The sequence below is a fragment of the Oryctolagus cuniculus genome, chromosome 7 (assembly GCF_964237555.1).
Source record: "Oryctolagus cuniculus chromosome 7, mOryCun1.1, whole genome shotgun sequence".
Lineage (NCBI taxonomy): Eukaryota > Metazoa > Chordata > Mammalia > Lagomorpha > Leporidae > Oryctolagus > Oryctolagus cuniculus.
The window spans coordinates 89,339,362-89,351,806 of record NC_091438.1 but is presented as its reverse complement, the minus strand read 5'-3'; positions in this window follow the sequence as shown (position 1 = coordinate 89,351,806).

The following is a 12,445-nucleotide window of genomic DNA, read 5'->3' as shown; positions in this document are numbered from 1 at the left end:
GATGGCCCCTGTATCAGTGTTATGTGGAATATGTGAATGACAGGCTAATACAATTCCTCACCCACAGAGAGCTGGTAAGAAAAATGCACTCCAAGTGGAACCAGTAAGAATCATCATTTAGTCAGAAGACAAATGGCTGTCACTTTCTAAACCTAAAGTAATGGTCCCTTTCTGATTTATGTATTTTTTTTTCTTGGAAAGATCACTGTCTAATTCAAAATAGAAAGTTGACAGAATCTTCTTAATGTTTTGTTATCAATACTAGATATTTCCATTTTTTAAAATTCCTTTGCTATATGACCAAGTTCAACTTTTTCAAAGGAAAATTGGGGAGGTCCAGATCCAAACAAACAAAGACATCAAGAATGAAAAACAAAGATACCTCAGATCTCTGAGAGTAATGGGGGTGTTGGCTTGAGTTTGAGTGACATGGTTGATTCCTTAAGAAACCTTGGGGACTGAAGATTATATATCACCATTGTCCAACAAGGTACATATGGTTGTGTTATTAATAACTATGTTTGCAATGAGGAAAGCCACACATGCCAAGATCTTACATGCCAATAAGAATATCACAACATTGGGATGATTTTTAAATATACTCAGAACAATGAAATGTATTTTATCAACAAATGTAGATAATGAATATTTGGAAACTCAGGCAGTTGTCAATTCCTTAGGTGATTCTGGCAACTACTGATCAAACTCCAAGCCAAAGACTCCTTCAAGTCATGTGGATCTGCCAGACAAGAGTTGGCAAAGATTTTGTTTCAGCCTACATGAGGACCAGTGGAGAAAGCTGTACAGGTGAATATATGCGTACATTTACTGTTCATATCAAAAAGGGTAGCTATTATCAGCATCATTTTGATCCCTAGGTGATGCCTGTCTTGGGTTTGTCATGGTGATATGGCTCATGTTGAGAATACTTGGCTGATGGTACACGAATGTAGTCATTTATATATTGAAAAGTTAAGGGGATATTATAATTGTTGAAATAACTCAATAAACATCCATCTGGATTGGTCTTGATGCTTACTGGTTTGCTCAGATCTACTTTAACAGAAACAGACCCTTCCCTCAAGCTTTCAATGCTTAATACAAGTGGCATCTGCAGGAACAGACTGACAGATACACAGACAAATGCCAACACTCACCCAAAAACTGAATTGATCCAAATATTTACATAATGTACAATTGCTTGTACAGATGCTTGGGAAGTGAAATTTCAGACGTATCTGTTTTTGAGGGAGAAGTAATCTCAATTGAAATCACTCATGGAGAACTTTCCAAAACAATAGTTCTGCCCATACAACTCTATGTTTTAAGGGGCTAACATAACGTCTGCATGATATTGGATGCTCAGGAAGTTTTTGCAGCAAGAAGGAATTACAAGGATTTGATGCTATCAAGTGACTTATCACTATCAGGTTAAGTCTGGAAAGGAAGAGAACTTGAGGGCTGTGTGCTGAAAAGATTTAGAACCTAGAAAAATTTGAGGATGATGAGAAAGTATCATTGCTAAATAAACAAAAAATACACAATTAAGCAGAGCCTTAGAGAGCTGAGAGATAGAAAAGATAAAAACTCAGTTACATTTGAGCGTTTCTAAGATTTTGATGACATTTTTCAACTTGCATTTAGCAAACATAAAAATGATAAACTGATTCATTCAATCATAAGCAAAAGAGCAATTGAGCCACTTGTCCTTCTTGAAAGTTAAAATGTTCCCAACTTTTTATTCTTGCTTGTTTGGAAAGGAGCAATCTTTTTGCTCAGGGTGAAGCTTTGGCTCTCTCTGCCTGATGTCATGCCTATAGAAATCCTATCGGAAGGAGCCAGCAAGAATGAGAGCCATTAATTTTCTCTCGTCAGATTTTACCTTTGTTGTGATGTGTAAGATCTTTGTTCCAAATCAGTGGGACTCTGCCGTGCCTGGTGGGGGGAAATGTGCATTCCGGTAAGATTGTGCTCAAAAGGAAGTGTGGCCAATCGTAATGCCAAGGTTGTCTGGATTGTGATGGTGAGACATTCAGCCAGGCCGGACAAGGAGGATGGTGAGAGCACCACATTATTTGGGCTGAGTCCCTTTCACAGTCCCCGGAAGAGGCATTACAAAGAGAAGTGCAGGAAAGCACCATAACCACTTCCCAGGAAAACAAAATCACAAAACCAAACCAATACCAGGCCATCTGATTAACAAGACAGGTGCAAACAACAGCTATCCCGTTCTTGAAGGTGGGCATTTCAAAAATCATGTATTTTATGATCTAGTTTTTCCCTTTCAGTTGCCTGTTATGTTACATTCCCAATATTCTGAAAGAAACTGCAGTGCAGTGAGTTACAAGCCCTCCACATCCGCAGAATCAGGCAGCCTGCACTAATACATGGATGTGGTCCTTGGAATCAGACCCTAGCATCCCTTCTACTTTCGTTTGTTATCGGCTCTCTGACTTTGGACAGCTTCCTTCATCTGTTGGAATCTCATTGTCATTTTTGTAAAATGAACACAGCAGGATATATCCCACAAGATTGTTACAAGGATTTGATGCTAACAAGTGACCTATCACTATTACCTGGGAAATGTTAGTTTCTCCTCTCATGAGGGAAGGGGGCGGTAAGAAGAACCTACTTTTTTCTTTAAAAGATTTATTTTATTTATTTGAAAGACAGAGTTACAGAGAGAGGTAGAGCCAGAGAGAGAGAGAGGTCTTCCATTCCTCTGAAGAACCTACTTTTGAAAGAGAAAATCAATTAAAGGTTCTATACTTTTTTATGGTTCCACTAATGTTGTGGAGCTCAATAATAAACCAAAGCTGGAAGTTTAGCCTGAGGAGGTAATCATGATGTTGTACAAATATTTGTCTAAAAGAATGTTACTTGTGGTTTTGTTTATAATGGAGAAAACTACAAATGATGTAAATGTTTAACATGGGCTTGCTTAAACAGGTGATCCCAAACCCATTTGATGTAATACTAAGTAGCTGTAAAAAATACCTCAGAGCTGGATAACTAAAGTCATGGAGATGATGAATGTTTCATGGAAAAAAAGTAACTTCATTCCTGGAGATCGCAATTTTAAAACTGAAAACTATATAAGCATTAAAATAATGAAAAGGAATATGCTTCATATTCAAGTTGTTGTCTCTTTGGGTAGACATGATGGGTGATCACATCCAGTTTTTAGTCATGTTTGGTGCTTCTTGATCTTTATCAACAGTAATTTCATTTTCTTCATCATAAAATATATTAAAAATTATTCTTAGACTTATACTTTAAATAATAACAGAATTGATTAGTTAGACAGTTTCCTAAGTCACAAAGGTCAAAAGCTAAGCAATAGTGGAATGACTCTTAAGTGGATTACTTTGCTGCCTATGTCTTTGGAAAAACACACACACTTATAGAGTTGAAGATGATTATCATAATGTCTAACTTAATTTCAATTTATACAGATACTTTTATATATGCCTTTCAATAGCCACCAGCATTTGTTGTTTCTATAAGAATCAGTTTTTACAAAAGGAATCAAGATAAAAAATCTAGGTAGAACACTGGTTTTTAATTTAGTCGTTCATATACAGAAATGTTTTGCTTTTAGATTGAGAATGTCATCAAAATAGGTATGCTTTTATTTAGAAAACTAAATAGATGTGAAATCTAGCACAAAGGCTGAATGAATAAACTTGATTTCACTAAAATATAGTGGTTTTCAATGTGTTTAATTCATATACTCATTCATTTATCCTCTCACTAATATATCTTTCTTCTATTCAAATATAGTTGGAGTTTAAAATAAAAGCATATAGTAGAGTATGTATATGATAGTTCCAAATGTAACACAGTAATCTAGAAACAACAATGTTCTTGCTATTCTGTAGCTTTATTTTAGACTAATTAAATAACACAACTAAAAGAAAAAGAATCAGTGATGCATTTGCTTAAAATTGGTTCCATTAATAGCTCATAATAGGCTTTGTTATAAGGGAAATAATCCATTAGTCCCTTTAGGATATTTAATAATTTGGAAAATTTAAGGAACCAGATTCCGTTATAAGACTAAAGTTATAAAATCTGTTTAATTTGAGCCTTCAACTGGTTGATAAATAACATTATTTGTTGGTATTCTAGGGTTAATATAATAGATATTTTGCCAAAAAATTTCTTCACTAGCTGTTGAATCAACTATTTTCATAGATAGCATCATGATTTATTTTTGTAAAGTCACCTTTATTAACTATAAATTAAATCTGATATGTCTACTTGCAAGAGCAAAAATAAACCAAGGTTTTGAAATGCAATATAGTGATTTGGGTTTTAAGAATACTAATAGGTAATGATTAAAAATGCCTAGCACAGAATAGGGACATGGCCCCTAATATCTTTTCTAATCGTACTTTGATGGGAGATACAAAACAGAACTCATGGGTTCATCACTTTGGACTGTAGTTGACTTTTATTATCATTAATATGTTGATATCAGGTATGTAGTGGACAACTAAATGTATTTTAGCATTTATTTATATTTATATAATATACTTCACATACACAAACAGGAAGGTACTTAAAACAGTTCATGGAAAAAGAATTAAAAAGTAATGTACAATTTTTATAAACTTTTAAAAATACTTTCCTACATATATATGATAAATGGTAAGATATACTTTAATTTACAGTTCAATTCTTTTGAATTTTCTAACTGAAACATTAATAGATGAGAAAAATTGAGAAATAAAATTTGTAGAGTCTAAGCAAGAGAATATTAAAGGGAAGAGAATATCTGATAGAGATGATCTTTTATTTTCAAAGATTTATCTATTTATTTGAAAGAGTTACAGAGAGAGGAGAGGTAGAGAGAGAGAGAGGCAGAGAGAGAGAGAGAGAGGTCTTCCATCCACTGGTTCACTCCCCAATTGCCCACAATGGCCAGAGCTATGCTGACCTAAAGACAGGAGCCAGGAGCTTCTTGCAGCCGGGTCTCGAACCAGTGCCCATATGGGATACCAGTGCTTCAGGCCAGGGCATTAACCCGCTGCACCACAGTGCTGGCTCCAAGATAATCTTTTAACATCTGCATTTTCCCTTAATGAATAAATCTCTCTTTCTGTCTGTGGTTCTCAGTCTTTCTCTCATTCTCCACATGTGAACAATCAAATAAATAGATAAATATTAACACACACTCATCAAGCTCATACATTCTTTCAATAATTAAGATTTTGCTATATTAAAGTTTAGTTCCCAGTTTATATACATAATATTATATCATATCATCTCATACTGTTAATTCTTAACTATGTCATTTTTCAATAAATATTTTTAATGACTGCATACTATTCCATTACCTAAGTAAAGTACAATTTATTTAAAGATTTAATGTAGTTTGATAATCAAGTTTTATTAAATGTCTTACCATTAAAAATAACATTCTGATTAAAGTATTTAGACTAAATCTTTTGTATTTTTTATGACTTCCATGTCAAATTTTTAAATTTTATTTATTTATTTATTTATTGACAGGCAGAGTGGACAGTGAGAGAGAGAGACAGAGAGAAAGGTCTTCCTTTGCTGTTGGTTCACCCTCCAATGGCTGCCGCGACCAGCGCGCTGCGGCCTATGCACTGCGCTGATCTGATGGCAGGAGCCAGGTGCTTCTCCTGGTCTCCCATGGGGTGCAGGGCCCAAGCACTTGGGCCATCCTCCACTGCACTCCCTGGCCACAGCAGAGAGCTGGCCTGGAAGAGGGGCAACCAAGACAGAATCTGGCGCCCCGACCGGGACTAGAACCTGGTGTGCCGGCGCCACAAGGCGGAGGATTAGCCTAGTGAGCCACGGTGCCGGCCTCCATGTCCAATTTAAAAAACTTATTTCATTTAGATATATCATCAGTGTGTAAATTAACTTTTTAAATTTTAAATTCCAAAGAATCGCTGGCATCGCTGCTCACTAGGCTAATCCTCCGCCTGCGGCGCCGGCACACCGGGTTCTAGTCCCGGTCGGGGCGCCGGTTCTGTTCAGGTTGCCCCTCTTCCAGTCCAGCTCTCTGCTGTGGCCCGGGAGTGCAGTGGAGGATGGCCAAAGTGCTTGGGCCCTGCACCCCATGGGAGACCAGGAGAAGCACCTGGCTCCTGGCTTCAGATCAACACGGTGCATGGGCCACAGTGCGCCGGCCACAGCGGCCATTGGAGGGTGAACCAACGGTAAAGGAAGACCTTTCTCTCTGTCTCTCTCTCTCTCTCACTGTCCACTCTGCCTGTCAAAAAAATTCTAAAGAATCCTTTTATTTAATGAATACAAATTTTATAAGTACAACTTCAGGAATATAGTGATTCTTGCCACCATACCTGCCCTCGCGCAACCACTCCAACCCTTTTTCATCCTCCCTCTCCCATTTCCAGTCCCCTTCTCCATTAAGATTCATTTTCAATTAATTTTATACACAGAAGACCAACTCTGTACTAAATAAAGATTTTAACAATTTGCACACACACATGCATACAAAATATAAAAAAACTGAGAACAAGTTTTACAGTTAATTCTCATAGCACAACTCATTGTGGACAGAGGTCCTGTATGGGGAGTTAGTGCACAGTGACTCCTGTTGTTAATTTAACAATTAACACTCTTATGTATGATGCCAGTGATCACCTGAGGCTTTTGATATGAGCTGCCAAGGCTATGGAAGCCTTTTTTTTTAACTTTCATTTAATAAATATAAATTTCCAAAGTACAACTTTTGGATTATAGAGGCCATAACCACCCTCCCACCTGCAACCATCCCATCTCCCACCCCGTCTCCCATCACATTCTTCATCAAGATTCATTTTCAATTCTCTTTATATACAGTAGATCAATTTAGTATACACTAAGTAAAGATTTCAACAGTTTGCACCCACACAGAAACACAAAGTGTAAAGTACTGTTTGAGTATTAGTTATACCGTTAATTCACATAGTACAACACATTAAGGACAGAGATCCTACATGGGGAGTAAGTGCACAGTGACTCCTGTTGTTGATTTAACAATTGACACTCTTGTTTATGGCATCAGTAATCACCCGAGGCTCTTGTAATGACCTGCCAAGGCTATGGAAGCCTCTTGAGTTCACCAACTCTGATCTTATTTAGATAAGGCCATAGGAAAAGTGGAAGTTCTCTCCTCCCTTCAGAGAAAGCTACCTCCTTCTTTGATGGCCTGTTCTTTCCACTCAGGTCTCACTCACAGAGATCCTTCATGTAGAAGTTTTTTTTTTTTTCCACAATGTCTTGGCTTTCCATGCCTGAAATGCCCTCATGGGGTAAATTAACTTCTTTCAATGATGTATGACTGTCATGTACATGTGTGAATCATTTTAAATTTACCTCAAGGTGAAGCTGTTTAGCACAGATGTTAAAGACTATTTGGGATGCTTGTGCACCAAACTTCCTGGGTTTGAGTCCTGCCTCTGCTTTCAATTCCAGCTTCCTGCTAACACATGTCCTGGGAGGCAGTGAGGATGGCCCAGTTCCTTGGTTCTTTGCCAGATGTGGGAGACTCATATGACTGAGCTCCAGGCTCCTGGCTTCAGCCCAGTCTAACCCCAGTTGCTGTGGGTATTTGGGGAGCAAACCAATGGATGGAAGGCCACTGTTTGCTTGTCTCTCTGCCTTTCAAATGAATCTAATAATAAATAAATAAATGTAACTGAAGTAGAATGATAATGCTTCTTTTTAAAGATTTATTTATTTATTTGAAAGGCGGAGTTACAGAGGGGCAGAGGCAAAGAGAGAGATCAGAAGTGGAGCAGCCAGGGCTAGAACTGGTGTCCATATGGGATGCCGGCACTGCAGGTGGTGGCTTTACTCACTATGCCACAGCGTCGGCCCCTGGTAGTACTTCTTTACTCAAGTGTCCACAGTGCTATGTGATAGCACTGTTACAGGTGCAAGTGGAGATGCAGGCGTTTTGACTGGCAGAGTTCTGAGTTGGCACAACATACCACATGGCGACAGAGTGTGTGTGTGTGTGTCTGTGTGCTAATCTTTCTGTTTGTGTAGAGCCACCAGTTTGTTTACAGGGGCTCTACCCTGATGACCTTTTCAGGCCCTGTGAACCTTTCAAAGACCCCACCTCAATACTTTATAGTTGGGTTACCTTTTCATGTTTTAATGCCCCTCAAGTGGGATTCAACTCCAAAGTGAGTTTTGTAGGGGCTAAACCCCATTAAACTATGACACCACTCTTCTCAGAATACATCCTTTTCTTTGTGTCCAGGAAGCCACTCTATTTGACTCCTTTCTCATTTAATTGGCTGCTCTTTCTTTGCTTATCTTCATTTTTCTGACTTAAATCTATTCAAGTGACTCCCTAGATGATCTCATTTACCCATAGCTTTAAATTCCATCTATTGTCTGACAAGAATGAGATTTATTTCTCTTTCCCTAAACTCCAGAGTTAAAAACTCAACTGCCATCTTGGACTCTCCATTGTAATATCTCATAGACATTTCATGCTTAACATGGACATAACTAAACTGTTGATTTCATGCTTTACCACTAACAAAACAAAAAGCTTAACTGTCAAGTGGTTTTCCCCATTAATAAACTGCAGCTCGTTCACCTATTTTTTCTGTTCAAAACCTGGGAACCACCTATACCATTCATACAACAGAGAATTAGTGCGGGACTGTTATACTGCAGGCCCTGAGGACGCTGAGACCTATCAGGGAGGCATGAAGACACAAACAGAATCACAGCAGAGTTTGCCTTCTACTGAATTGACTTCCACCTTTTTCAGGCCTCATGAATCCATCAGCATTCTATTTTTTTTTTTTTTTTTTTTTTGGACAGGTAGAGATAGACAGTGAGAGAGAGAGAGACAGAGAGAAAGGTCTTCCTTCCGTTGGTTCACCCCCAAAATGGCCGCTACGGCCGGCGCTGCGCCGATCCAAAGCCAGGAGCCAGGTGCTTCCTCCTGGTCTCCCACGCAGGTGCAGGGGCCTAAGCACTTGGGCCATCCTCCACTGCCCTCCCGGGCCACAGCAGAGAGCTGGCCTGGAAGAGGAGCAACCGGGACTAGAACCTGGCGCCCATATGGGATGCCGGCACTGTAGGCAGAGGATTAGCCAAATGAGTCACAGCATCGGCCCCCATCAGCATTCTGTTGATTCTACTTTTGTATTATATTTGAATCTGACTGTGTTCTGGAATCTCTATCCTTTCCTGTCTTGTCCAAGAATTGTCATCTTTCTCTTGGACTGTTCTTTTAGCTTTCTAACTGGTCTTCTTTGCTTCTGTCTTTGCCTCAGTAAAATTTCATGTCAATACAATGCCTAGGGTCATCTGTTCAAAGCTGAAGTCAGATTATGTCACTCCTTGATATATCCCATGTCCCAGTGAAATCTGAAGTCCTTACTATGTTCTTCTAGACCCATGACAGGAACTCTACAACCTTCTAGGACAAAGGGTTTGTGGAAAGAATGAAAGCATGCAACAGTTCTACTTACTATTGTTTTTAAAAGATCTACTTATTTATTTGAAAGACAGAGGCAGAGAGAGAGAGAGAGAGGTCTTCCATCCGCTGGTTCACTCCCCAAATGGCCTCAATGGCTGGAGCTGTGCCCATCTGTACCCAGGAGCCAGGAGCTTCCCTCAGATCTCCCACATGGATGCAGGAACCCAAGCACTTGGGCCATCTTCCACCGCTTTCCCAGACCATAGCAGAGAGCTAGTAGCAGACAGCTAGTAGTAGCAGAGAGCTGGAAGTGGAGCAGCCAGGTCTCAAACAGGTGCCCATATGGGATGCTGGTGCTTCAGGCAGTGGCTTTACCTGCTATGCCACAGCGCCAGCCCCAGGTCTACTTACTATTCTCACCAGCCCCCAAAATAACAATTTCAACGCCAAATCAAAATTGTTATTATGGTTATCTATGATGGAGAATATAGACTGAACTAACAGCTCTGAATATTTGATTGATAAAACCAGTCAATCTACATTTTGATATTATTGGCCAGTCTGGTTAGTCTTAGCCAAGACTGTTCTAGCAAGAGGAAAAATATCCCTAAGTGAATCTTTTTAGGAGGACGGAGGAAGATTTGACATATAGGCTCACTCTTAACCTTTTACCATCCTGTTTTATGTGGCATTGAAGAGCTATGAATTTAGATACTCAAGTTGTGATTCAATCTATCCATATAAAATTCTTGATTTACTTGAATCGTATGTATCTATTGCCCAATAGTTATGCGTATCAGTCACTCCACACTCACTTCATCTGTTATCGTTAACAGAAATTGGTTGACCAAGCTTGGCAAGCTACCCAGACTTTAATCCATAAGTGGAAACAAGGAAGAAAAAAATCAATTCTTTTTGGTTTATATGTGTGAAATTAAAACACTTCTAGTTCAAAAACTCTGCCTGGGCTAAAAGAACCGAGTTTGCCTTACTATCATTTTTTAAATAGAAGCATTTGTTACAACTCTCCTGTTAATGTGTTGATCAGTAGCAAATTTCACTTAGTGGTATTCAATATTAATTTTAGTAGCTAGCTCAGTGCCTTGCCTTACTAAGGGGCTATTTGCTGTTTTCTTTCTTTTAAAAAATGAGAGCAATTATTTGTGCTTATGAGAGCGATGGGAGCAACCATACTCTAAAAATAGAAATTATGAAATTAACCACAGGCAAATTACAGAGCTGGGACAAGTTCACGAACATTTCCTCTGACTGGCCGGCTGCTGACCTCTCTCCTGAAGTTGACAGGCTATTTACTCGAACGGATGACATACTGGAGAACCAACCTCCTTTGCCCACCCAGTTCTTTGCCTTACCAGCTCAAAATGCCAATTGAAGGCTTAGTTTGATGCTACATTTTGGTTCTAGGGACAAACCCATTAGAACCATAACTGAGAGAAGAAAATGTATTATGTCAGGGCCACCTGTTAAATTTGAGCCATAACCTTTGGACTGGGTGACAATTTTGTGTTTTTTAATTCTATTTTCATGTCTTTGAACTTTAAGCTGCTTCTGTGCAAAGTTACTCTCAATTGATACCTTTAATGAGGAAAATGTTTTGAATTGTAGAAGTGTTATTTGTTATTACTACCAACAACACACCCATTCATTTTCCTCGGCCCCCCAAAATATCCAACAGAGAATAATCTGATTCATCTTTGGAGAAAAAAAGTAATATATCAAGGGAACGGGCTCTCAGCAAAATCACATTTAAGTGATCAGATTCTCTGTTTTCCTGGCTGCTGTTGCCAAGGCATCTGTGATTATTATCCTTTTTGTATTGGGATGAATACATGGAAGCAAATAGAGCTTGCACTTAGCAAAATGAAATATAAGAATCGTTTGGGTGTAGGTGGAAAGGAAGTGATACAGTTCAGAGGAACAGATGTTCTAAGAGTTATTAAAACTTTTCAAAATGAAATTTCATACCCTGTCTCTAATTACTGCATTGCTCTTCTTGTATCCTGATGAGTCAAACCTGTTAAAATTCTTGAAGCCAGTGTAGAGAAATGGTATGTAGCAGCCAGAGCAACTTTCCCTACATCGACAATGACCTGTAGCCCAAGACACACTGACCCCCTAATGAGCGGCTCATCTGCCATGCCACAGGACTACCCACAAAAATGCCACAAAAGAGCCCCTCTGGCTGCGTGCTTTGCATTCTTCAAGTACATTATTAGAATTCCTTCTCTGAAAACCCCCTGCTATATCATTATGCTCAAAATAAGTGTTCTCTGATTTGTTTGACTTTGTGTTTGCAAAACCCTGAAACTCAGATTCCATTTTCTTTACCAGGGTCACATTATCCTTTATTCGAGCATGTATTTCCCTTCCATGCAAAATTAGGCTTTCTCCACCCATAGATTGGGAACTAAATGCTTCATATTTATTATCTTTAAGGTGCTGTGTTAATGAAAGAATTTTAATCATTGACATTGCTCTGTGAATTATGTATTACAAAAACCCCTGCTGGTGAGTTAGACAAAATTAACCTACGGTATGGGGCATTAAAAAAAATCACAGCTAATTAGGAAGCCAACAGGAACAAAGAGAATATAAAACAAAGATGTTGAGAACAAGACATTTAGGTAGAAGCGGCTGCTTCTGTTTCAGATGTGGCTCTTTCTTTGATTTGGACTACATTTGTACTACTGCCTGCCACTGCTGGAATGGTCCTCCGATCTGATATGTTCCATTAGACTTGAGCATTTTTATGTTTTGTAATTAGTTTTCTAAGCTCCAGTCTCTTCACTCTTTCAAACTGTGGAAATCCAAAGGCTCATAATAGAAAATGGAAGATATTTTTAAATGCTTTTAAATTATTTCCCAGGCGATCTATATTAGAGATGTAAAGCAATTCGCGGGGATTATAATGGGAAATGATTTCCATCGCTTTTTTTCCCCTTGAATCACTCTGTATGCTCATCATATATCCTGCATCCATTCCTGTATGTTAAA